This window comes from Ascaphus truei, chromosome 3 (assembly GCF_040206685.1).
Source record: "Ascaphus truei isolate aAscTru1 chromosome 3, aAscTru1.hap1, whole genome shotgun sequence".
In the NCBI taxonomy this organism is placed as follows: Eukaryota; Metazoa; Chordata; class Amphibia; order Anura; family Ascaphidae; genus Ascaphus; species Ascaphus truei.
In genome coordinates this window covers 55,255,364-55,279,733 of record NC_134485.1, presented here as the reverse complement: position 1 = coordinate 55,279,733, position 24,370 = coordinate 55,255,364, and positions in this window count along the sequence as shown.

Sequence of the window (24,370 nt, the reverse complement as noted above, 5' to 3'; positions counted from 1 at the left end):
CCTCTTTGCCCTCTCAATCGAAGCCCAAGCATCCAAGAACCAGATCAAACTCAGATATTCAAGGGATAATGATAGGACAAAGAAACTATAAAATCTCATTAATCGAAGACGATGTTATCCTGACCCTGGTCAACCCCCTAGTTTCACTTCCAAACCTACAGAAATTATTGGTAACATTCGGTGAACTATCAGGCTATAAGATTTATAATGACAAGTCAGAGGCCCTAAATATCTCACTCCAGATGACAAATTAGGCTCCCACAAAGAAAATTAATAGCAATACAACTACTCCCCCCCCCCCCCCACCCAAATTGATAAAATAAAAAAGGACCTTATAGAATGGAACAAATATTAAGGGCCTCATGCAGTAAGAGGCGCAAAGTCACTTTTTGTCCGATTTTCGCCAAAAATGCATACCACGATGCAGTAAGCCCCGAAAACTTGGCGAAAAGCAAGAAAACCGCCGTTTGTTGGCGGTTTTTTTCCCCGCCATCGGCTCGGCGAAAAGGCACTTTGCGCCGCAACTAGCCATGTTTTGAAACCAGCTCAATTCTAGTAGTGGCAAGTAGCTTTGCGCCGCTACTCGCCACTCTAGAATTGAGATTTTCACGGCAATCCGTCTCCGCCCAAAAAGTTGGCACATTGCTGGGGAGAGGCTGCGGATAAGCGGCAGAACGGCACTAAGAAAAAATCAGGCCTTTTTCCTGCCTGGGATTGATGCCAGGGGTCTCTGGAGCTGATACCCATTAATACCAGCACCGGAGCGCCCCGGCATGCATCCGAGGCAGGAAAAATGCATTTAAAGCCCACTTCATTATCTTAGCGGCGAACCGCTAAGGCAATGAAGGGGTTAACCAGCCGTGCAAGGTTTATTGTGTGTAGCGGGTGTGGGTGAAGGGGGTATTTTCACCTTGGTGGTTGTTTAGGGCTTGCGGGGGGTGGTTTGCGGGTGGACTTAACCCCTTCAGTACCTTAGCGCTTAATACCGCTACGATCATGAAGGGGTTAAGCCCTCCCGCTACCCACTCGCAAGCCCTAAACAACCACCGTTGGGGCTAATACCCACTTCGGCCACCCCCACTACCCACAATAAAAAAAAGTACACACACAACAACCCCACACTAAATAAATAAATAAATAAATATATATATATATATATATATATATATATATATATATATATATATATATATATATATATATAATCAAAAAATAAATAGATGATACCGTTCTGTGGCTAACGAAATGCTTTTATTTGTGCGAGCTTTCGAGATACACTGATCTCTTCTTCCGGCGATGTTACAATGAATGAAGAAAGGATTACTTAAAAACAGTGTAAGTAATCCTTGCTTCATTCATTGTAACATCGCCAGAAGAAGAGATCAGTGTATCTCGAAAGCTCGCACAAATAAAAGCATTTCGTTAGCCACAGAACGGTATCATCTATTTATTTTTTGATTATTGAAGCTCGGCTAACACGGTACTGATACCTCTACATGTAAATATATATATATATTACACCAACAACCCCTATACCCCCCCAACATACAGTATATATATGCACAGCAATGATACTATATGCCAGCGGGTGCCCTCGGGTGTTACCCGCGGGCCTGCAGTACCAATTCTGTGCCCCCGCAAATTAAATTAAAAACACATACATACTTATAAAGAAATAATCCCCCCCCTAACACATACTGTATAGTAATGGGCACAATTACTATTATCCACAAATGGATAATAGTTCATTTGCCCATTTAAAATACATAAAGAACAATAAATACATTAAATACATATTGCACTCACCCTTGTCCGGCTGCCACGATGAAGGCCATCCTCATCTTCATCACCGTCCATGCCCCCTCCGATCCTGCAAAACATAAACAAGAATAAAAACAGCAAATGTAATTTCCCCTAACGCCTTAATCACCATACCGGTTATGAACCGCTATAGTCATTAAGGGGTTAACCCACCCTCACCCACCCCTCGGGAGGCCTAAATACCCTCCCCCACTACCCCCCACCCCGTGATGCCTAACCATCCTCACTCACCCAATACCAAGGCAGGAGGCCTACCCACATACCCTTGGGGCCAATACCCCCTTCCCCCACCCCCAGTACCCACAATAAAAACAATACACAGCCCCACAATAAAAATCATTATATTTATTAAATACATAACCCACCCCCTGTGCCCCCCCATAAATACATGATTTATTATTTTACATACAGGGTTAATACCCCAGGCCCACGGGAGTCCCCGGTGGGCCTGACGGGTCACATCACAGTAGTCCAGCACCATGTTTCAAACAGGGTATGGAGGCCTACGGGTGGTCCCCGCCAGGCGCTGTGGTCCACCAGGTGCTCTCCACGGGTCACCATGAGTCACAATGGGGTCCCCACGGGTAGGCCCGCGGCTGTCTTTGGGGCCCCGGATCAGACCCACAGGTGTACGTCCATCAAGTTCAACCTATGCTAAATTTAGACAACAGATACTTTATTCAACATCTATACTTACTTATTGATCCAGAGGAAGGCAAACAAAAAAACCCATTAAGGGGAAAAATTAATTCCTTCCTGACTCCAAGAATTGGCAATCGGATTAATCCCTGGATCAACATCCTTCCCATGTATACTTATTTGGTATATCCCTGTATACCTTTCCCTATTTATTTTTCTTTAAGTATTTTAAATGGGCAAATTCACTATTATCCATATGTGGATAATATTCATTTTGCACATTACTATACTGTATGTGTTAAGGGTGGTGTATTTATGTGTTGTAATTTTTTTTGGGGTGCACTGAATTGGTACTGCAGGCCTGCGGGGAACACCCGAGGGCCACCGCCGGCCTATAGTATCATTGCTGTGCATCCCAAAAATGTGATATATGTAATGGGGTTATAGGGGTTGTTGGGGGCACAGGGCGTTTATGTTGTTTATTGCAATGTTTATTGGGGGCAATTGTCCCCAATAAACATGCTATTATGACTTAACCCCTTCATTGCCTTAGCGGCTATCCACTATGGTAATGAAGCAGCATTATGTATTTTCATATTATTGTGCGGGAGCAGGGGATCCCCTGAGCTGAACCGCATTGATTTGTGGCTCAGGGTGGCTTCCCCGGTTACAGGCCCCGGTTTGGGGCATCGGTGCCAGTGTCGCCGCCATCTTTATAGCGGCACGTCACGTATGGGACGCTATAAAGATGGAGCGACACTGGCACCCGATGACACATACCAGGGCCTGTAACTCGGGAAGCAGGGGGTCCCTGATCCACAAATCAATGCGGTTCAGCTCAGGGGACCCCCTGCTCACAGTCACTATTATTAAAAATACATTCATGCTGGGGGGACTTCCGGTGACATCATCAGGCATGGTTGAGTGCTAGGAGAACTCCGTGGACCCTAACGAATAACCACAAAATTGAACACATTTCCCCCAACTTTCACCGACCCACGCAACCATCCCCAGAAGGGTGAACACCGCTGCGATGCAGCCGAAGCCAAAGAAAGCAACAACTCAGGCTGTAACGAAGTATTTCCCTCCGGCACAAAGAAGCCCTAGCGCAGCGCCTGAAATCCAAGATGGTGCCGACGGACGCGGTTCTCCCGCCGCTACAAGCGGGCAGCAACAGCTAAAGGAGACCCCAGGGCCAGAGGACACAATCACAAAATCATATCTGGAAGATCTAATGACCTCTCTACATAACAAGCTATACTCATCGTTACAACATGACCTTAAAGCTGCCGTCACAGAGCTCATGCGGGAGATGTCAGGACTGGCTGATAGGACTATCGAGCTGGAGAAAAAGCTAGGAGAGACCCTCCAGAGACAAATGGAGGCCGAAGATGAGATATTCTGGCTGGGAGAAGAGGTAGCTAGCCTCAAAGACGGGATGGAGGATCAGGAGAACAGGGACAGGAGACAGAACCTGCGAATACGCAATGTCCCTGAATCTGTTCTTCCTGACCTCCTTCGGCTGTACTTCTCTAAACTTTTCTCCACACTCTGCAATGATATTGACGCCAGGGACCTGGAGATAGACCGGGCACATGGAGCCCTTGGTCCCAGATCGGAAGACCCAAACAGGCGAAGGGATCTTATTATAAGATTCCACAGTTATACCACCAAGGAGAAAATCCTGACAGCCTGCCGAGACAAGGGCGATATCACATTCCAAGAGGAGAAAATCCAAGTATACAATGACCTCTCCAGAATTACCGTAAACAGACGGCGGGAACTCAGGCCCCTAACTCTTCTTCTGCGCGAAAATGGCGTCCGCTACAGGTGGGGATTCCCATTCAAATTAACGGGTAGCAGGAACAGGAAATTTCTAGCCCTGAGACGCCCGGAGGAAATTGCCGCATTCGCAAGAGCATTGGGCCTCACCTCCCCACTCTCTTGAGAGGAGGGATAGCGCCCGGGCCGGGACGTAGGAGAGGGAGATGGGGCCATCCGATCCTCCCGCAGAATTGCCGCCCAGTCCCAGCCTAGAGGAAAATAAACTCCCCAAAGCTCAGAAATGCCCTACTGACCTTTTCAATCCTAGTTGGCCGTTGCCCCGTACCCGTTCAAGCGCAGGGAAGATAGCGCGTTCCTGCTGTGCTACCAGAAGAGGAGCCCTCACCAATCCTACTGCCAGCCGACCACTCCGCTGAGTGCATCCGGATGACGCGACCTGAATCACGGTCTCTCCTGAGACCCATCCGTAATCTGAAAGGAGACCCCGCGTGGAGCACCAGAAGCAAAGCCGAGGAAGAGATGCCGTCTGGAGCCCTTGCATGGGGGGTGGGTGGGGAGGGGGAGGTTGAGGAGATTGCGAGACGAGCCCAGCTGCAGCCTGCCCAGGTCCTCCCCTTGTCGGAGAGCCAGCAGAGCGAGGACGAAGCACCAGCTGTAGGAAGACGAACCCGATCCTGCTGACGGTCTGTAGAGGGGGGGCTGGGAGGTTTACGAGGGAGAACCTGACTGTGCTTGTTGTCCTTTCCTGCACAGAGCAGTTGATGAACACCCGCGATCACTCAGGCATGCCCGAGCTCTCCCCCTCCCCCCCTCTGGTCCCCCCCTCCCCCTCCCTCCCCCTCCCCCCTCCCTCTCCCTCCCCACCTCCCTCCCCCTCCCCCCCCACCCCTCCCCCCTTCCCCCCCTCAACCCCCCTCCCTCCCCCCCATCCCTTCACCCCCCCTCCCCCCTGCCCTCCCCCTTCCCCCTGTCCCCTATCCCCATTCCCCCCAACTATATACACTTGGGAAATGATAACACAGAGAGCAATTAGGGGTCCACACCCTCCTGGACTTGCCAGCCCGTTCTCCCGGATTTGCCCCCCAAGGGCCTTAAGTCCGAATGCCGGTGTGTAATCCCGGCTACACTCTTTTGGGGGCACCCACAGGCCCCCTCTCTCTTTTTCTCTGTCTGCTGGTGCTGTCCCAGCAGATCTTTACACTTACCTTCCACCCCACCCCTCCCACCCCCCAACTTGTTGGCCCAGACCCAGATAATAGGTCAACCTCTTCCGCCAGAGATGAAAACCTTAACCCTGCATACACGGTAGCAAGTCAAGATCCCCCGGTTGGGAAAGAGGTGATCTTAAAAGCCCCCCCCAGAGATAATAAGAATGGCTAAATAAGCCCCAATCAAACTTATTTCCCTTAACGTCAAAGGGCTGCAAAACCATAGGAAGAGAAAACTAGCTTTCCAGGAGATGAAAAGATCTCAAGGAGATATCATCTTTCTTCAGGAGATGCATTTCACAGACCACGAGCCACCCAAAATATTTAATAATACATTCCCAATGGGCTACTACTCCTCTTTGAGTAGCAAGAAGCGTGGAGTCGTATTCTAATTCGCCAGGGAACTCCATTCAATTTTGTCAAAAAAGTTTTGGATCCAGGGGGTAGATTTCTTGTGGTATATGGCTCACTGGCGGGCACGGCGATCGCCCTGATCAACCTTTATGCACCAAACGAGAATCAACCAGAGTTTCTGAAAAAAGTTCTGGATACAATCGACCCTACCTACCTTACCCCTACCCTACCCCATTGATAGTGGGGGGGGACCTAAACATGGCCCTGAATCCTACGGAGGACAGATCACTCCCCTCAAACCGCCCACACACGGTACTCTCCCTGAAGACGGGAACGGCATTTAGATCGATTATCAAGGAGTTCTCCTTAGTGGACGTTTGGAGATCCCAACATCAGGGCCAAAGGGACTATACCTTCTACTCCGCACCCCACCAGACCTATTCTCGCATTGACTACCTTTTTACAACCAAGAATGTCTTGGAGGCCTCCCTAAAAACTGAAGTAGGCCCGATCACATGGTCGGATCATACCCCTGTTTCATTAACTCTCTCTGTTCCATTCTTAAAGTCGAGCACATTTAACTGGAAACTAAATGATTCACTATTAAATCACCCGGAAATAGAGAGAGAAATCAAATCAGCACTGTCAGAGTACTTTAGGATCAACTCAGGTTCAGTCTCATCCCCTGCGGTACTATGGGAGGCCCATAAGGCAACTATCAGAGTTACTCTTATCTTCATAGCATCCCATAGAAAAAAAGTTAAAGTGAAATTACTCAAAGACTTGACAGAGAAAATAATCAAACTAGAACAACAACACAAATCCAACCCCTCGGGAAAAATATATAAAGCCTTAACTATCGCTAGAAACGAGTTGAAAAAGATCCAACTAGAGGATGTTGAAAAAGCCCTCCAATGGACTAACCAGAGATATTATGACAAGAGCAACAAAGCTGACAGACTTTTGGCCAGTAAATTAAGAGGGGTACAAAAAAGGTCCCAAATAACTGCGATTAAGAATAGGTCAGGTGAAATACTGTATAATGATAAGCAAATTGCAGAGGAATTCACCAAATTTTTTACCAAACTATACAACCTCAGAACCCAAGAGGAAAACAGTAGATCATCAAGGCTCACAGCAGTCTCGGACTATTTAGATAACTGTAATCTCCCATCCTTAACAGAGGAGGAGAATGAGATGCTTAACGGGAAGATGCAGGCAAAGTATCCTCACCGGGGAGAAAAGACAGCGGTCACGGCCACACAGCAAATGAACAAGGCTGGACTGTGCTATAAAAAATCTTTATTATGCCATGGGTATTTAAAAAGAGAGAGAGGGAAGCACCCCCCGCAACTCTAACGCGTTTCAGCCACAAAGGGCCTTAGAGTTGCGGGGTGCTTCCCTCTCTCTCTTTTTAAATACCCGTACCTCTCTTTCCCCATAGTATATCTGTATGTAAGCCCTTAGTAAGTTCAGGGCATTAACGGGTTAATCTGTGGGCTAGTGACCCCCATTGTGCTCCTTCTTTGATGGACAGGAGTGCGGTGATGACTCATGGCCTGTGTTTAGCCTATCAGGGATTGGTGCAGTCCACGGGGTCGCCCCTGCTTCCTGAGGAAGAGGAGTATACAAAACTTTGTTTTGGCAGTCTTGCTCTGGAGAGAAAGGAGAGAGCATGGGCTATCAGTATCTCCCATTGCGAGGATGAACTGGCCCACCCCAGGTGCAGGCCTGGGGAATATCAAGACTCATTACTCCTACTTCGGGGTAAGCACTCTCCAGAAGTCTGGGACTTCAGAGTACCTTACAGCACTGTAGGAGGAATTGCAGTGGCTGTTTATCAGGATGCACAATAAAGATCCTTTTTCACTTTTCACCGGCCTGAGTGTCAGTTCCTGGGCAGAGTGGAATACATGCAGTGGTGGGAACTGATCTCTGGAATACCCTGGTGCCCACTATGGCTGGAGGCGCTGAGTACCATGAGAAGAACTGCAATAACAAGAACTCAAAAGCCTGTCATGTTCTACCTAAAACAACGTGGCAGCTCAAGATCTCCTGCTCCAAACAGGTATGACAACCCACATAGTAGTAGAATCTCCCAGAGAAGGGGGGAAACCGGGCTGCAGGAGCTATTTTAAAGACATAACTTTTAACATACTATGGAGTGTAAGAAACAAGTTGAATGAACTTCAATTAGTAAGTATACCTACATGAAAAGTCAGCTTGCATGCAAAAGAAAATACAACTGAAAAGATTGCAGAGTAATACATAGTACAGCCCACATTTTTGTAAATAATGTATTGGATGGTGCTGCAGTATATTTGGAGGAAAAGATCTGATTGAGCAATTAAATAGACATGCCAAGTATAATTGGCTGCATTGGTAAATAATAATAATACTATAGGTCCCAGAGCATATCCAAGCAATATCACTTAGGATTCAGAATTTATACCTGTATCAAAACATACAGTATTATTTTTAAAAAAATCGCAAATACTCAGGTCTGACATCTTAATTTACAAACATATACGGTAGTTTTCTTATATGGCTGGACATGCAGAAGAGATCTTCTATATAGAAAGTAATAAGTACTTAGACTGTATGCTCTGAATTGGGATTGTTTTTCATATTGGGTTTTTGTATGCTTGATATACTTTGTGTATTACAATTCCTGGCATTCTGTTTTATGAAGAGCCTCATACATTGTTAGCACTCTATAGATAATCTGTATCTATTTATTTATACATTTATCTTCAATTATGTCTCCATGTGAAGGTGCTAAGCAAGAAGATGGAAGGAGTTGAGTAGGACAGAGGATAATTGATGACACAAGCATAGTTATTATACTGTATAGTATGTGTGAGATAAACTCTGATTCCTCTGATTATTAGAATTAATCCCCAAACAAACCAATCAGATTTAAAGGTAGTTCTCAAATTAGATTCAAAAAGTGTCTGTAACTGATAAGTCGCTTTAATTAAAGTACAACAACTGGCAGAATATTTAAAACAGTTGTGCTGGGATCACTACTGGATTTGAGTAATCTGGAGACAAGTTTATATAGTATGTAGCTTGTCATTATAATGCATATCTAGAAAAGGATATTTCATACAGAATGCTGAGTTGCTTTTTAAATCAACTCTGGACATGTAGGACTATGAGTTTCATTTATTAAAACTAATCAGGAGTAATTCCGAGCATAGGCATTTCTTAGCCAAACTGATCTAGCTCATTTGTAAGTTACATTAGAAAAAGTTTCTCTGAAATAGGTTGACTGAAGATACAAAATCCCATGTAAATAAAAAATATGTGCAGAAAAAATAATGGGGAACTAAAAATAAACTGAAATAATATTTCAAATAAGAAGAGAACATCTATTGAGCTGACAGGTTTGGACATGAATACTTTAACTACCAATATGTCAAAATAAATGTTCTATATAACAAGTGGAAAATTCACCACATACATGTAACCCCCTAGTGGGATTACTATTAGCTACTGAAGAGGTTAATAGGGAGTTAGCAGGTTAATATCTAGAAAAGGCCCCAGCTATATGTAGCTTATTCTATGTAGCTATTGTAATGTTGCCAAAGTAACACCTGTCAGATGTCTGGCCACTCCTTAGTTACAGAACCTGTTAGAATAGTCACCTGACCATGTATGAATCCAAATGGGTTAAGGATCTGTATTTTGCTCAGGTACAGGGGTACAATTATGATATCATACATGGGTATAAAATGAGCTAAAGAAGCTTCAAGGCCTAAGGCTCCTGGAGGACACAAGAGGAGAGGCGTCTCACTGTGTAATGTGGGTATATTAATCATATTAAGGGTATGTCTTATCTGTGCAACTTTATGTGTAGAAGTATGGTCACCATTTATTATTTTGAAGTTAGGGAAGAGTACCTTATCTAAGAAGGGCCGCAGGAATAACCAAGATGATATTTCATTGGAAGATGATGTGCGTGACATTTCAAGTAAGGGATCCCTAGATCAGGGGTCCAGGGAAGTGTCACACCTGGAGTTGCTCGAATGCCAACTCTACGCCTATGTGAACCAGATTACCATAGTATGGACTGTGTTGATTGGTGAATGGTGCTCACAAACATATATGCTCTATATTCTTTTCAAAAATAAACTTCAATTCATGTTCAGAGTACTTTCTGAAGTGTCCAGTTTAACTCAATCCATGTAGAAATAATTTAAGGGAGATGAGGAACTAGTGGAGTCCACCTGACTACCACAATAATTGGCCACTGAATATATTTCCTATTAGTGAATTATATGCATAACAAACACTGGTTTAAGGTAAATAATATAGGGCTTATGCCCATTACCTGCCAGTTATGATAAAGACAAGTCAGCAATCACTCCAGGGCGTGCAATTCTTGTAGCAGCAGCAGAAGGTGTAATAGATGATAGAAGCACAGCAAAAATTCAGGAAACAAATATTCCAGGGCAACTCCAGAAACATAAAAACTATTTATTGCACAATCAGCTAACAAAAGCAGTGTAGAAACAGTATGGACTGGTAGGGAATTGTAAGGATGACAGGTTGATGGGAACCTCCATAGAAGCTACACCCCATCACAAAGTCCTGGAAGGTACCTGGAAATGTATCAAGTTCACTGGAGTCAGAGATTGCATGTTCCCCATAACCCAGGGCAATGGAAGGTGACAAGCCATGTGTGCCTCCTTGGGAATCGGAATACCGTGGGGAGAAGTATGTAGGAAACTAGTCTATTTCAATAAAGTAATCAGTAAGTCTAATAAAGTCCATGGCGCCCTTTCTATCATCTGCTTACAACACCAGCCAGCCCAGACGCCAGCACCCTGAGAAAAGGTATGAGACATTGTCTTAGGAAAAGAGAAAAGCAAGGAAAATGTGTGTAGCCCCCTTTCCTTACACCTAAGAGAAATACACGGGTGATTACGCGTGCTGCTGTACCTGTATGCTCACAGGAGGCCCGAGCCTCTGCTTCTGGGAGCCTGGGGTGAGCTCTATTACCTTGCGTGCAGCGCCTTCACCTATGAGGGATCACAGCTTTGGCGTGATAACCTCTTAGAGGAACCAATACAACAGTAGTAAGCAATTACACAATGTTTTTAACAAAAACTGGGGTATATTGTGCAATGATCCCATGTTGGGATCACATCTTGACGTTAAACCACGGTTTATTTACAGGAGAGCAAAAAATATCAAAAACTTGTTAGCTCCTAGTGATGTTTTTATAAGTAAGAGCAATACTACATCGAAAAAGAACTGGCTAGGGCCTAAACCAAAAGGCAACTATATCTGTGGTAATTGCACGATTTGTAAATACCAACATCCTGACAAACACACTTTTTATTCACAAGTAACGAAGGAAGTTTTTAATATTGATGACTTTATTCTATGTACCTCTACACATATTGTATACCTATTGGAATGTGCGTGTGGGTATCAATATGTAGGCAGAACCAAACGCAGCCTTAAAGTTCGGATTCAGGAACATGTCAGAAATATTAAAAATGGTTTTGAAAAACATAGTGTATCTAGACACTTCCTGATACACCATAATAAAGATCCGTCAAGTCTCACTTTTAAGGGGATTCAGTTGATTCCTGTAAATAGAAGAGGAGGGGACAGAGTTAAAACATTGTCTTCTAAAGAGACATATTGGATACATAAGTTAGATACTATGTCCCCTAAGGGGTTAAATGAGGATGTGGATATTTGGGCACTTTATTGAATCTTTAGCTCACCACCCCTCTGTACCTAGGGGATGTATCATTTATCTCTGTATCTCTGTTTTCCTTTCTTTATCCTACGCTTTTTTCTAGTTACATCTTTTTATGCAAGTAACGATGGTGTCTATTTTAAGTCGACTAATATTGTGTTTCTTTTATTCCAGCATGTTTTTAATTATTTATGCTAGGTTTTGTCTATATGTAAGTTTATATTAAATAGGTATTGTTTTTTTTTTTGTTTTTTTTTTTGTTTTGTTTTTTTTTGTTTTTTTGTTTTTTTTTTGTTAATAAAGTTGTTGTTTTAAAAGTAAACTACACATCTTCCCTATCACACAGACCATTACCTATTATAGATGATTGGTCTATCCCTAATTGGTTGACCAATAAGGTATCTATGTGAGGTATTTAAGACCCCTGGGTAATGGCCTAATTATTCCCTGAAGAAGTAGTTAATTCTACGAAACTAGTTGGATGTAACATTCTATTGCCTTATATCTGCTTACATTGGCCTTTGTCTATGTATTGGCCTGTCCTGTTTTTATTTCATCCTGTGTGCTGTTTTGGACACTTGTGAGAGACTTTGTAAGACTGTTCAAACTTCCCTATTGAATCCACCACTGCTGTGTAGACAGTGACGTCATTACACAGCGTCCCGCGACGGAGCGGCATCGTGGCACGCTGAGGGCACCCCAGCAAGCTGCGTTTTAACCTCTGTGCAGAGGATACACCTGCCGAGATACAGGAGCAGCTTCATATCGGCCAGGAAGCAGGAGCGATTTCACCGAGCCCCAGTACCAGCTGCTGAACCTGGCTGCATGAAGGGAAATCCCCTTGGGAGTGAAAAGACTGACGTCCTGCCCCAGAATCAACTGAGCTGCAGCAGCAGAGGGAAGCAAGCACCCGATTCTACAGTTAACAGCTGCCGAGTGGTAAACAGTGTGATACACACTACATGCCTTTTACCAACTTTTTTCATGTACGCAGATATATTACCCCCTTTTTAATTCTATAATATATTGTTGAATTTGCTTCACTATTTGGCGTTGTGCGCTGTTTTCTTTTGTTTCCATTCTCTTAGTGTGTGTGGGGTGCTGAGCCACCCCTGCGTTTACAGCTGCAGACGCCATTATCCCCAACACGGTTATGTGGCACTTATTATTTAATCTATAATTATCTCACTGTGGGTGTTGTGGTTCAATTTTTTATAAATTTTTTATCACTAAATTGATGGTATAGTCACTGCACTGTATATATTTATACATTTAAACTTTATAGGTAGTTAGGTAGTAGCGCACAGTTTTGTTTTTTGTTTTTACTGTCTCTGCTCTTCACTGCTGCTGCACATCTAATTATCACTAATCACTGTTACTCTAATTTATATATTTATTTGGTCTGCGTACATTAGTAGTTTTACAATATGGTTTGGAGCTTGATTAACTGTAGGGAGAAAAGGGAGGAACATTTTAAACTCCTCTTTACTGAGGAAGTGCCACATGGTCAGCATAAGGAACCATCAGAGCTCACAGTTAAGGATCATTTTAAAACATTAGAACGGTTATTGCTTACAGAAGGTAAACATTGGCTTGAGACTAAGACCCTACAGAGTTATCTGGATGTGGGTAGAATACCAAGAGGATTTAGGTTCTCAAAAAGCCCAACCTTCGGTAAGGATAACCCCAAGTTCATGCAGGAGTGGAATAGAATACAGGATGAGTGTTCTAATGACCTCATCAGGCTAATAATTTACGAAAGGAATCGTGAGATCAAAGATCTAGAAAAGGAGATCTTGAAAGCGATTAAGGCACTAGAACCGATAGTGATAGATACTGATTGCTCAGAGATTGAGCACGATTTAAAAGTCAAATTAGAGTATGAGGAAGATGAACTTTTAAAAACGAAACACAATAAATTTTTAAGAGACAAACTAGATTATCAGCAAGGGAGACAAAGGGACTGGGCTAAAAAGGATAGAGGAAGAGTAGTAGGTGATGAATATATCCCCCATAAAAAAGGAAGAGGGGGATCTGCACACTCAAAGAGCAGACAACAAAATTACCACACCTATGAACAAAGGAGAGAGAGCAGAACCAGTAAAAATGACCGATCAGACAGAGATCGCTCACGCTCTAATCATGGTAATGGGTATCGTAATCCCAACTATAAAGGGAAAAATTACATTGAGGGCTTTAGATATAGCTCAAGGCCACAGGGCCAACATAGGAATTTTGAATATGAGCATAAAGACCCTCATCCAAGAACAACTAAATACTCACCCAGGATCTCCCCTAGATATTCACCTAAACGCCCTGCTAGAACGGAACCCACTACAGATTCACCTTCTTTTTTAGATTTGGTAAGAACCAGACTAGAAAGGAAGGTGAACACAGTAAAAGATATACAGAATACCCCTCAAGAGAAAAGAAAGAAAAGGGTTACATCAGACGAGGAACACGAGGAGGGACCAGAGCACAAAAGAAGAGAGTACTCTTGGGAAAGAACACCGTAGTAAACCAAGGGGTCTTTAATCTCTCCTCAACAGCTTTGAACAAGGATCAATTGAACGTACTTGGAAGGGGTTTGAGTTTCTCCAAAACTTGTGGACCCAGCTCCTTCCAGCTGTTCAAAGATCTACATAAGTTCACTCGCAATATTACCCTAAAGAGACATTTTCTGAAACACGATAGGGATCTTGTTTCTGACAAGGCTGCAATGGTTTCTGTGAGTAATATAGATACGGAAGTTAAAATCAAACATACTGATTTTAAAACCCAATCCAAGTTTTATCCCGCACATTCCAAGGGTCATCATATTGATACATTTTTTAATATGGTCATCAATGATTTTAACATTTTATCTAGTAATTTTAAGTCAGGTGATATTAAACACAACCTCAGTGCAAGTGAGTCCTTAGCCCTTAAAACTTTGCGTGATGACGAAAGCCTCATTATAAGACAGGCAGATAAAGGTGGGGGCGTAGTAGTCCAAAATAGGTGTGACTACGAAAAAGAAGCTCTAAGGCTTCTCAACGATACATCGTCCTATGTAAAATTACCTAAGGACCCTACAGCTGAATATCTAAGGGTGCTTAAAGCACTATTAGACAACGCAGTAGCCCTGTCCGTCATCAACACAACAGAGTTTGCTTTTCTATTTTCTGAATTTCCTAGGATACCCATATTCTACCACCTGCCGAAAATTCATAAGGCTCTGGTTGACCCACCTGGACGCCCAATTGTGTCAGGTATACAATCTATGTCAGCCAACCTTAATCAATATGTGGATTTTTTTCTCCAACCGTACACTGGCGACACACTTTATTCGAGCTCGGCTAGTCCCACGAATTTGGGTATACCCGGGTGTATTGAGGTTTGTGACTGTTTTCTGCCCGAGTGCATTGGGTTATTTTCCAGGCAGGGATTGAAGCATTTTATTCCCGCTGGCTGCAATACTGCACAGTATATATATATAAACTGCATTACAATTCATGAATTTATGCCATCTGGTAGACACGCGAAGCATTGCAGCCTATTAAATCCTAATCATTATCATTTAACAGATCAGCCGCCCGTCAGCCAGGCATGAACCCAGGCTGGGAAGGCAAACGCAACGGGGCTTGTCAGAGGTGAGGAGCGGCGCATTCCAGGTATCTGCCAGGTACATACTGGGTATTTGCTCGAATAAAGTGTGTCGGTGCAGTATGTTGGAAAATTAACCTCTTATCTGAAGGACTCTACAGCAGTTCTAAACTTATTTAAAGATTTTGAATGGAAAAGTTCATATGTATGGATTACATGTTACATAAAATCCCTGTATACTAATATACCTCACCAGAAAGGGTTGGATGCTGTTAATTCCTTTCTGGAATCAGACTCTGATCTGCATCCATTAAATAGGGAATTTATTCTAGAGTCTATCAGTTTCATATTGAAACATAATTATTTTCTGTTTCTCTCCACTTTCTACCTACAGGTTTGCGGAACTGCAATGGGTACTAGGTTTGCCCCCAGCTTCGCAAACCTGTACGTGGGAAGGTGGGAGTCTCAGTTTATCATGCCCGACCAACCATACCACAGGAATGTCGTTGTGTGGAGACGCTACATAGACGACATCCTGTGTGTGTGGGATGGTGATTACGATTCAGCCAGTGCATTTGTAGCCAACCTTAATAGGAATGACTACAACCTTGAGTTCACACACAAGGTGGATGCCACCCAGATAGATTTTTTGGATTTAAGATTAACTTCCAAAATGGATGGCACCGTGGAGACTGAGACCTTCTTTAAGGAGGTGGATACCAGCAATGTGCTGATGGCGAATAGTAATCACAAAAAGACATGGATAAACAACATACCAGGGGGGCAATTTGTGAGACTCAGACGTAACTGTAGTAGTTTAGAGGTTTTCAACCAACAGGCTAACAAATTATTTTGGAGATTTAGAGAGAGGGGATATCCTAAGGAACTTCTAGAAAGAGAGATCATAAGGGTACGTAATATGGATCGTAAGGATATGTTAGTTCAAAATAGATCCACGATTAAAAATAAAGGTCAAAACACAAAAAAGGACACTCTTAATGTGGCTTTCATTACAGACTTTAATTCGGTTCATAGAGACATTGAAAAGGTTTTTAACAAACACTGGAGTATATTGTGCAATGATCCCATTTTGGGATCACATCTTGATGTTAAACCACGGTTTATTTACAGGAGAGCAAAAAATATCAAAAACTTGTTAGCTCCTAGTGATGTTTTTATAAGTAAGAGCAATACTACATCGAAAAAGAACTGGCTAGGGCCTAAACCAAAAGGCAACTATATCTGTGGTAATTGCACGATTTGTAAATACCAACATCCTGACAAACACACTTTTTATTCACAAGTAACGAAGGAAGTTTTTAATATTGATGACTTTATTCTATGTACCTCTACACATATTGTATACCTATTGGAATGTGCGTGTGGGTATCAATATGTAGGCAGAACCAAACGCAGCCTTAAAGTTCGGATTCAGGAACATGTCAGAAATATTAAAAATGGTTTTGAAAAACATAGTGTATCTAGACACTTCCTGATACACCATAATAAAGATCCGTCAAGTCTCACTTTTAAGGGGATTCAGTTGATTCCTGTAAATAGAAGAGGAGGGGACAGAGTTAAAACATTGTCTTCTAAAGAGACATATTGGATACATAAGTTCGATACTATGTCCCCTAAGGGGTTAAATGAGGATGTGGATATTTGGGCACTTTATTGAATCTTTAGCTCACCACCCCTCTGTACCTAAGGGATATATCATTTATCTCTGTATCTCTGTTTTCCTTTCTTTATCCTACGCTTTTTTCTAGTTACATCTTTTTATGCAAATAATGATGGTGTCTATTTTAAGTCGACTAATATTGTGTTTCTTTTATTCCAGCATGTTTTTAATTATTTATGCTAGGTTTTGTCTATATGTAAGTTTATATTAAATAGGTATTGTTTTTTTTTTTTTTGTTAATAAAGTTGTTGTTTTAAAAGTAAACTACACATCTTCCCTATCACGCAGACCATTACCTATTATAGATGATTGGGCTATCCCTAATTGGTTGACCAATAAGGTATCTATGTGAGGTATTTAAGACCTCTGGGTAATGGCCTAATTATTCCCTGAAGAAGTAGTTAATTCTACGAAACTAGTTGGATGTAACATTCTATTGCCTTATATCTGCTTACATTGGCCTTTGTCTATGTATTGGCCTGTCCTGTTTTTATTTCATCCTGTGTGCTGTTTTGGACACTTGTGAGAGACTTTGTAAGACTGTTCAAACTTCCCTATTGAATCCACCACTGCTGTGTAGACAGTGACGTCATTACACAGCGTCCCGCGACGGAGCGGCATCGTGGCACGCTGAGGGCACCCCAGCAAGCTGCGTTTTAACCTCTGTGCAGAGGACACACCTGCCGAGGTACAGGAGCAGCTTCATATCGGCCAGAAAGCAGGAGCGATTTCACCGAGCCCCAGTACCAGCTGCTGAACCTGGCTGCATGAAGGGAAATCCCCTTGGGAGTGAAAAGACTGACGTCCTGCCCCAGAATCAACTGAGCTGCAGCAGCAGAGGGAAGCAAGCACCCGATTCTACAGTTAACAGCTGCCGAGTGGTAAACAGTGTGATACACACTACATGCCTTTTACCAACTTTTTTCATGTACGCAGATATATTACCCCCTTTTTAATTCTATAATATATTGTTGAATTTGCTTCACTATTTGGCGTTGTGCGCTGTTTTCTTTTGTTTCCACACAATGTTTATAACTGATCATTACTGTACACAATGCGAAACACATATATGTATGTATGTACTGTATGTCTTTATTTATATAGCGCCATTAGTGTACATAGCACTTCACATTAGTAATACACGTGACAATCATATAAATAACAAATAATACAAATAACAGATCATAGGAATAAGTGCTTCAGTCATAAAAGTAACATGTTGGAAGAGGTCCCTGCTCGGAGGAGCTTCCAATCTAATTGGTGGGGAGAACGCACAAAGACAGTAGGAGGGCATTCAGGTAAGTGCGTCTGCAGGGGGCCAAGCTTTATGTATCGTGTATAGTATTATCCACAGTGCTACTCATATGCTTCTTTAAGCAAGTGTGTCTTAAGGTGGGTCTTAAAGGTGGCTAGAGAGGGTGCTAGTTGGGTATAGAGGGAAGGGCATTCCAGGGGTGCAGGGCATTTAGTGAGAAAGTTTTAAGATGGGAGAGGGCTTTAGATACAAAGGGGTATAGAGAAGACATCCTTGAGCAGAACGCAAGAGTTGGGATGGTGCATAGCGAGAAATTAGGGCTGATATGTAAGTAGGAGCAGAAGAGTGTAAAGCTTTAAAAGTGAGGAGGAGAATTGAGTGCGAGATGCGAGAGGAAGCCAGGAGAAGGATTTCAGCAGGGCAGACACCGAGACACCGAGACAGATTTCAGAAATAGTAGAGTGATTCTGGCAGCAGCGTTTAGGATAGATTGTATGGGAGACAAGTGAGAGGCAGGAAGGCCGGACAGCAGGAGGTTACAGTAATCGAGACGGGAGAGAATGAGGGCCTGAGTCAAAGTTTTAGCAGTCGAGTAACAGAGGAAAGGGCGTATCTTTGTTATATTGCAGAGGAAAAAGCGACACAATACTAGGTAACAACAGCATAGTGAAGTGACTCCAAGCACTGAGTGGTTCCCCCAAAGTACTGAGGGCGCTTTGGCACCAATAACCCCTTGTGTCCGTCTCAGCAATTCCACCCAAATGTTAAGTAGTGCTACCCCCTGTGAGTTGGTGTACGTTGGGTACCTGCCTGGGTACTCCAGTACCCAGGTGCTGCTTGCAGACTTGAACTAAAGAAGGTCCCACGCAACGGGGCCTCCGACAGTAATTCCCCTCTCACCTCAGTGTCCAGATTCTCATCGTGGTGTGATCTCCAGCCGGAGGGTCTCACACAATGTCCCAGAATACGGTGGCCTGGTCCCAGGCCGCAGATCACCGCGTGGACATCCGTCCACTGGCGCAGCAGTACTACTATAGCACTAAAGAGGAAGGGTCCCTATCTGAGGCCTTCTCTACAATACAACTCTGAAGTGGATCAGGGCCTAGCTGGGGCGTAGGGGGCATGATCTAGGCCTAATCCATAGAAGCACTGCTCCTTGAATGCTACCTTCCAGGTCGCTGCCTCTGTCTCCTCTGGTTCGCGGGCTCTTTGTCACAGAGGATATCCTGTTCCTTCAGCCTGCAGGCCGTCCATTGGCTTCATCAGCCCATGTGGTATCCCTCCGCCGGAGGATTCTGGGACTTGTAGTCCTGCTGTAGTCCTTGCGGAGCCTATCCAAAATGGGTGCCACGCTGATTGCAACTGCGCATGCGCCAAGCTCCAGAATGGCTGCCACGCTGTTCCCCCTGATCGCGCGGGGTAGAGGACTCGGCTACATGTGTAATAAGCCAAAATTCTTGGAGCTAACAACTAATTTTATGATTCTGAGACAAGCTATGATTGGCTTACTGTATGTGATGTAACCATACTGTATGTTTCTTATTTCCATTTATATGTCAATTTACAAGAAATAATAATTATTAAAAATATAAAAAAGAAAAAAAGATGACGTCCTGAAATACAGTACTGATGCAGATATGTTTCCTAAAGTCAGTCATCAGAAGCCTTTAAAATAATGTTTTACAATACAGTGATGTATGAAGTCTGATAGAAGCATCAACCATGAATTAACAGAAAGGTATATACAGTACTGCACAGTAACTCTCCTGTATGGTACGACTGGGTTAGCAAACTTTAAGGCTACGCTTATAGTGCCTTGCGATGGCGACGCGATGTCACTCCAAAGCAAATCAATTGACTCCGTCGCAAGAACTTATAATAAGCGCGACGGCGACGGAGCGACTGAAAATTTGGAAGCCGGCTATATTTGATTTTTTAGAGACAGTCGCCACATGTGATTGTCTCTAAACCAATCAAATTGCGCGGCCCATCCCCTTTAGTGAAGTCACAGACGACAGTCGCTAAATTTTTTTTATAACTTTTGCTGGTGGCGACGACGATGGGTGACGTCATCGGTCGCCGTTGCTGTCGCCAGCACTATAAGCGCGGCCTAATACTCATTCTAGCTACACATTACCTTGCATTTAAATCATGCTGAGTTCCACCATCCAAAAAATCAAACACATTTTTTAATCTTTAGTGAATGTAGCTATTAGGATTCTAATCTTCTTATCTAGAATCTGAGTATCTGCAGTTTATATAACCTACTGTATTATCAGTTGGAGACAATAGAAGGATGGGGCACTCAGTTTGAGTTTCTACTGTTGATGTGCTGCTTAATGTTTTATGAGTTTCTGTAATCTTTGTAGTAGAAGATCTGTTACTAGTTTTTAACCACAAAAATGTATTTACAGGCATACCCCGCTTTAAGTACACTCACTTTAAGTACACTCGCGAGTAAGTACATATCGCCCAATAGGCAAACGGCAGCTCACGCATGCGCCTGTCATCACGTCCTGAACAGCAAAATCGGCTCCCTACTTGTACCAAAGCTGTGCGCACGCGGGGAGACTATAGAGCCTGTTACAAATGCGTTATTTACATCAGTTATGCCCGTATATAACAATTGCAGTACAGTACATGCATCGATAAGTGGGAAAAGATAGTGCTTCACTTTAAGTACATTTTCGCTTTACATACATGCTCCGGTCCCATTGCGTACGTTAATGCGGGGTATGCCTGTATAGTTAACAAAATACTTGTTGACTTTGCTATGGGAAGGTTTGTGTGATTTTTTAAAAAACATATCACAAAATATACCTGACATTAGGAATAATTGAACTTTGATTATTTAGATGTATACCCAATTAATTATTAAAAGAAATGTCAGCAATGACATATTTTAGAAAAAAAACAGAATGCCTTGTGCTTGTCTTTTGAGTGTTTCATTGATTTTGTTTAAGATGCAATGGACTTAGGCAAAACAATTTAACTTTTATCATAAATGTTTTTTTGCCCAACACTTGCATGCTGCATCAAATCCCTGTTACTCATATCACTTTTCCAAAGCTCTCAACAAATCAAATCATATTCTACAATTTTGACTGAATTTTTCACTGCCCTGCGTAGCTGTCACCTGCGTGTCCAAGCACATTTTCAAACGTTTGCTTTATATTTGTTTAGCCATGATTCATGTGAAATAATTTTTATGTACCTATGAAAACTATATATAATTTTTCTCAGCACGAGTTGAGATTTTCATTGGTAGCCTTCATGGGTACATTACATACTATGTGACCAAGATATGATGTAATAAATATGAAATACATTTATTTTCTTGTTATTGTCCCAGATATTTATAACAAATCCAATCCTTTCATTGAAATCAATACTAACTGATAATGCCCTGCATCCACTCATTGCACTTATACCAGATACAGTATGTACAGGTTTGCATACTTTTGTGGCCAACACAGACACCAAAGTAGCATGACTCACACCTGAATTTTTAAGGACTGAATGTAAAATGGGCATTGACATGGCAAAACTACCCATGACATGAAAAATCCCCCCTCAAAAGAATATGTATTCTAAAAGTACATGCCTGTAACAGGGGAGTAATCCCTGTTCAAGTAATGTTCCTTTAATCTAGCAGTGTGGTGGTTAACTGCTGGTAGTCAATTAATAAACACAACCTGCCTGATTTAGATTGCTTACAAAAGCCTGTCTGTTGAGACAGGAATTGACTCCTTAGCTCACTTGTGAGCTGACCTTTGGAGACACAACAGTCTTGAGCCCTGCCAGAAGAAACAGCAGAGCTGCTTACAAGACACAGGGAAAACTACTAAACCTGAAGCTGACACACCCTGAGTGAAGGGAGCTGAACCAGGAACTGAGAAGATTTTCCCTCCAAGAAACAGATAAGACTTTCATTCTTAAGAGACTTCTTATATCTTCTTATTTCATGCTATGTGTTTGGGGCTGGGAGAAATGCTTGACTAAGGGAGATGTGAATTAATTGCATAGTGGTTCACTAGAAATACTCCCAAGTGAATAGAAGCTTTGTTCCCCCCCCCCCCCCTGTGTTTGGATGGATTTCCTGATGAAAAGGAAAAGGCACAATAAAGCCTTATTATAATTTCACCTTATAAAAGTCTCCAATTGTGTACCTCTGTGAACGTGTGTCTACAATGCCCAATTAAATTAAAGCATAGGTAGTATGACTTTCTCCACAAAAATATCTGCTAAGGAATCTTTGTTGAAAATATGAATATATGACAAAAATATCAAGACCACTTACTCCAGACTTTGCATCAATATGTCTCTTCTCAGCTTAGTGTAATCATAAAAATACCAAATACCAAAACTGAGCTAATATTGCACCCGGGAAAACAAATGTTTCACTTATTACCACAATTTTATGACCAAAATGATCAAGATTGCGGTAATAATTCATCGGGTGCAATATTTTACTCATAGTCGCGATGCGGGAATTAATACGACTGATATAAAGCATTCATTTCCACATCGCAATCACATTACTGATATTTCTCCCATATGGTTCTGTAATATTAACTATTACATAACCCTATGGCAGAAATAACATTAAACACTTTGATGCCTGTGACTACCAAGGCATACCACAGGCATAAAAGTGGTTGCTAGCTACCCCCATTGGCTAACTTCACTCCCCCTACCGCTACCACCTCAAAAAAAAAAAGAACTCTACCCCTTAAGAGTAATAGTCAATAGCCCTATTAGCCAAATGTGGCTAATAGGGCATTTGGCCATTCAAAAAAATACATTTATTATAAAAATAATACATTTTAAATAATACAAAAATGCATTACCTACTAACAAAAATAGATTCATAACATAAACCCATATCTAGGCTCCTTTCAATTGGGGGCCTAGATAGCCACATTGGTAATCAATGGTGACTTGTAATAAAAGTGGGGTTACTTACCACAATCTGGATGAAGATTATCTTCATCTCTAGTGCAGACGCCCCCCAGAACCAATCCAAAAAAGGGCCAATGCCCAACCATAAAAAAAATCCAAAGATGGCGGGCACACCACTTTTTTCGCAAAATGATGGTCCGTGTCCAAACAGGAAAGGCAGAAATCTTAGCAGAAATCGCTCCATAAACTTCAATAAAGATCCACTACAGCCAGGTTTGCTAACCACCTCTGGTCAAAGAGTGATGGCTGTATTTGCAGTGGAGGGCTTGTATAATCAATACCCGACAGAATTCGATGTGTATATGCACATAGATTCTGTATATGCGTGTTCTGGCTATTCTACAAAAAGCACACAAGACAGAGTTTGTACTTGTTAATGGTAACAAAGCAGTCCAACGTTGGTCTCTAATTCCTTTATATTGTTTGGACGTGTGTAAGAGCAAGTTAACCTTGGATGTGGGCCACGCTTTGCAACCACTAGTCAAGCAGGATTAATATTGCTTTTCATATTCGTTACCTGACATGTAGTAGTCACATTGAGATACTCAGGAATTGTTTGATAACAACCACCCGAATAACTGTGACTACATGATTGTCACGGTTGTGCTCGCCACAAACCGGGGGCTGGACCGCGTGGCTGAGGCTGGGTTATGAAATCACCGACCTTAGACCGCGCAGACTGGTCCGGAGTGCGAAGTTCATAGTCAAACAGGCCGGGTTCAGGACTGGAGAGAACAGCGTAGTCGTTGGACGAGCCAGAGTCGGGAGATATCCGGATAGTCGTAGTCCAAGCAGGGAGTCAGCAACAGGAAATCAAGCTGGTCCTTCTGCTTCGGCGTAGTCACTGCAGGTCGGGAAAGGGGTTTGCGCGAGTAGCGTCCACGACCCATGGCGCCGGTCTAGGAGTGGGAAGACTGACCGGAGTGGGCACACCGCCAGGCAGCACTGGTAACCCCGTGCTACAGCGCAAAAGTTCAAGCAGGCCTCAGCGAATCAGGAACTCAGGCCTCAGCAAAGCAGCAGCAGGCCTGGAAGAAACTGGAACGAGTACAACGAAATAGAACAATAACAGAAATAAGTAACGAGAGATAACAAGCCAGGAGGCTTGTTGCAAAACACAGGTAACATCCAAGAAGGATTATGCTCGGCAGAGAAGCATTGTGGGGGAAAGCAATATTTAAAGGTCAGCGAACCAATAACAGAAGGGGCGTGTGACAGCATTGCTCTAATTACTGAGCCCAGGCTGAGGCTGCAGTCATAGCTTGCACAGCTGCTGTAGATACCAGGGGGAGTGTTCCAGGACTGCACAGGTCTGCAAGGCAAGGTACGCAGTAAACTGAGGTGTGAATTCCTTACAATGA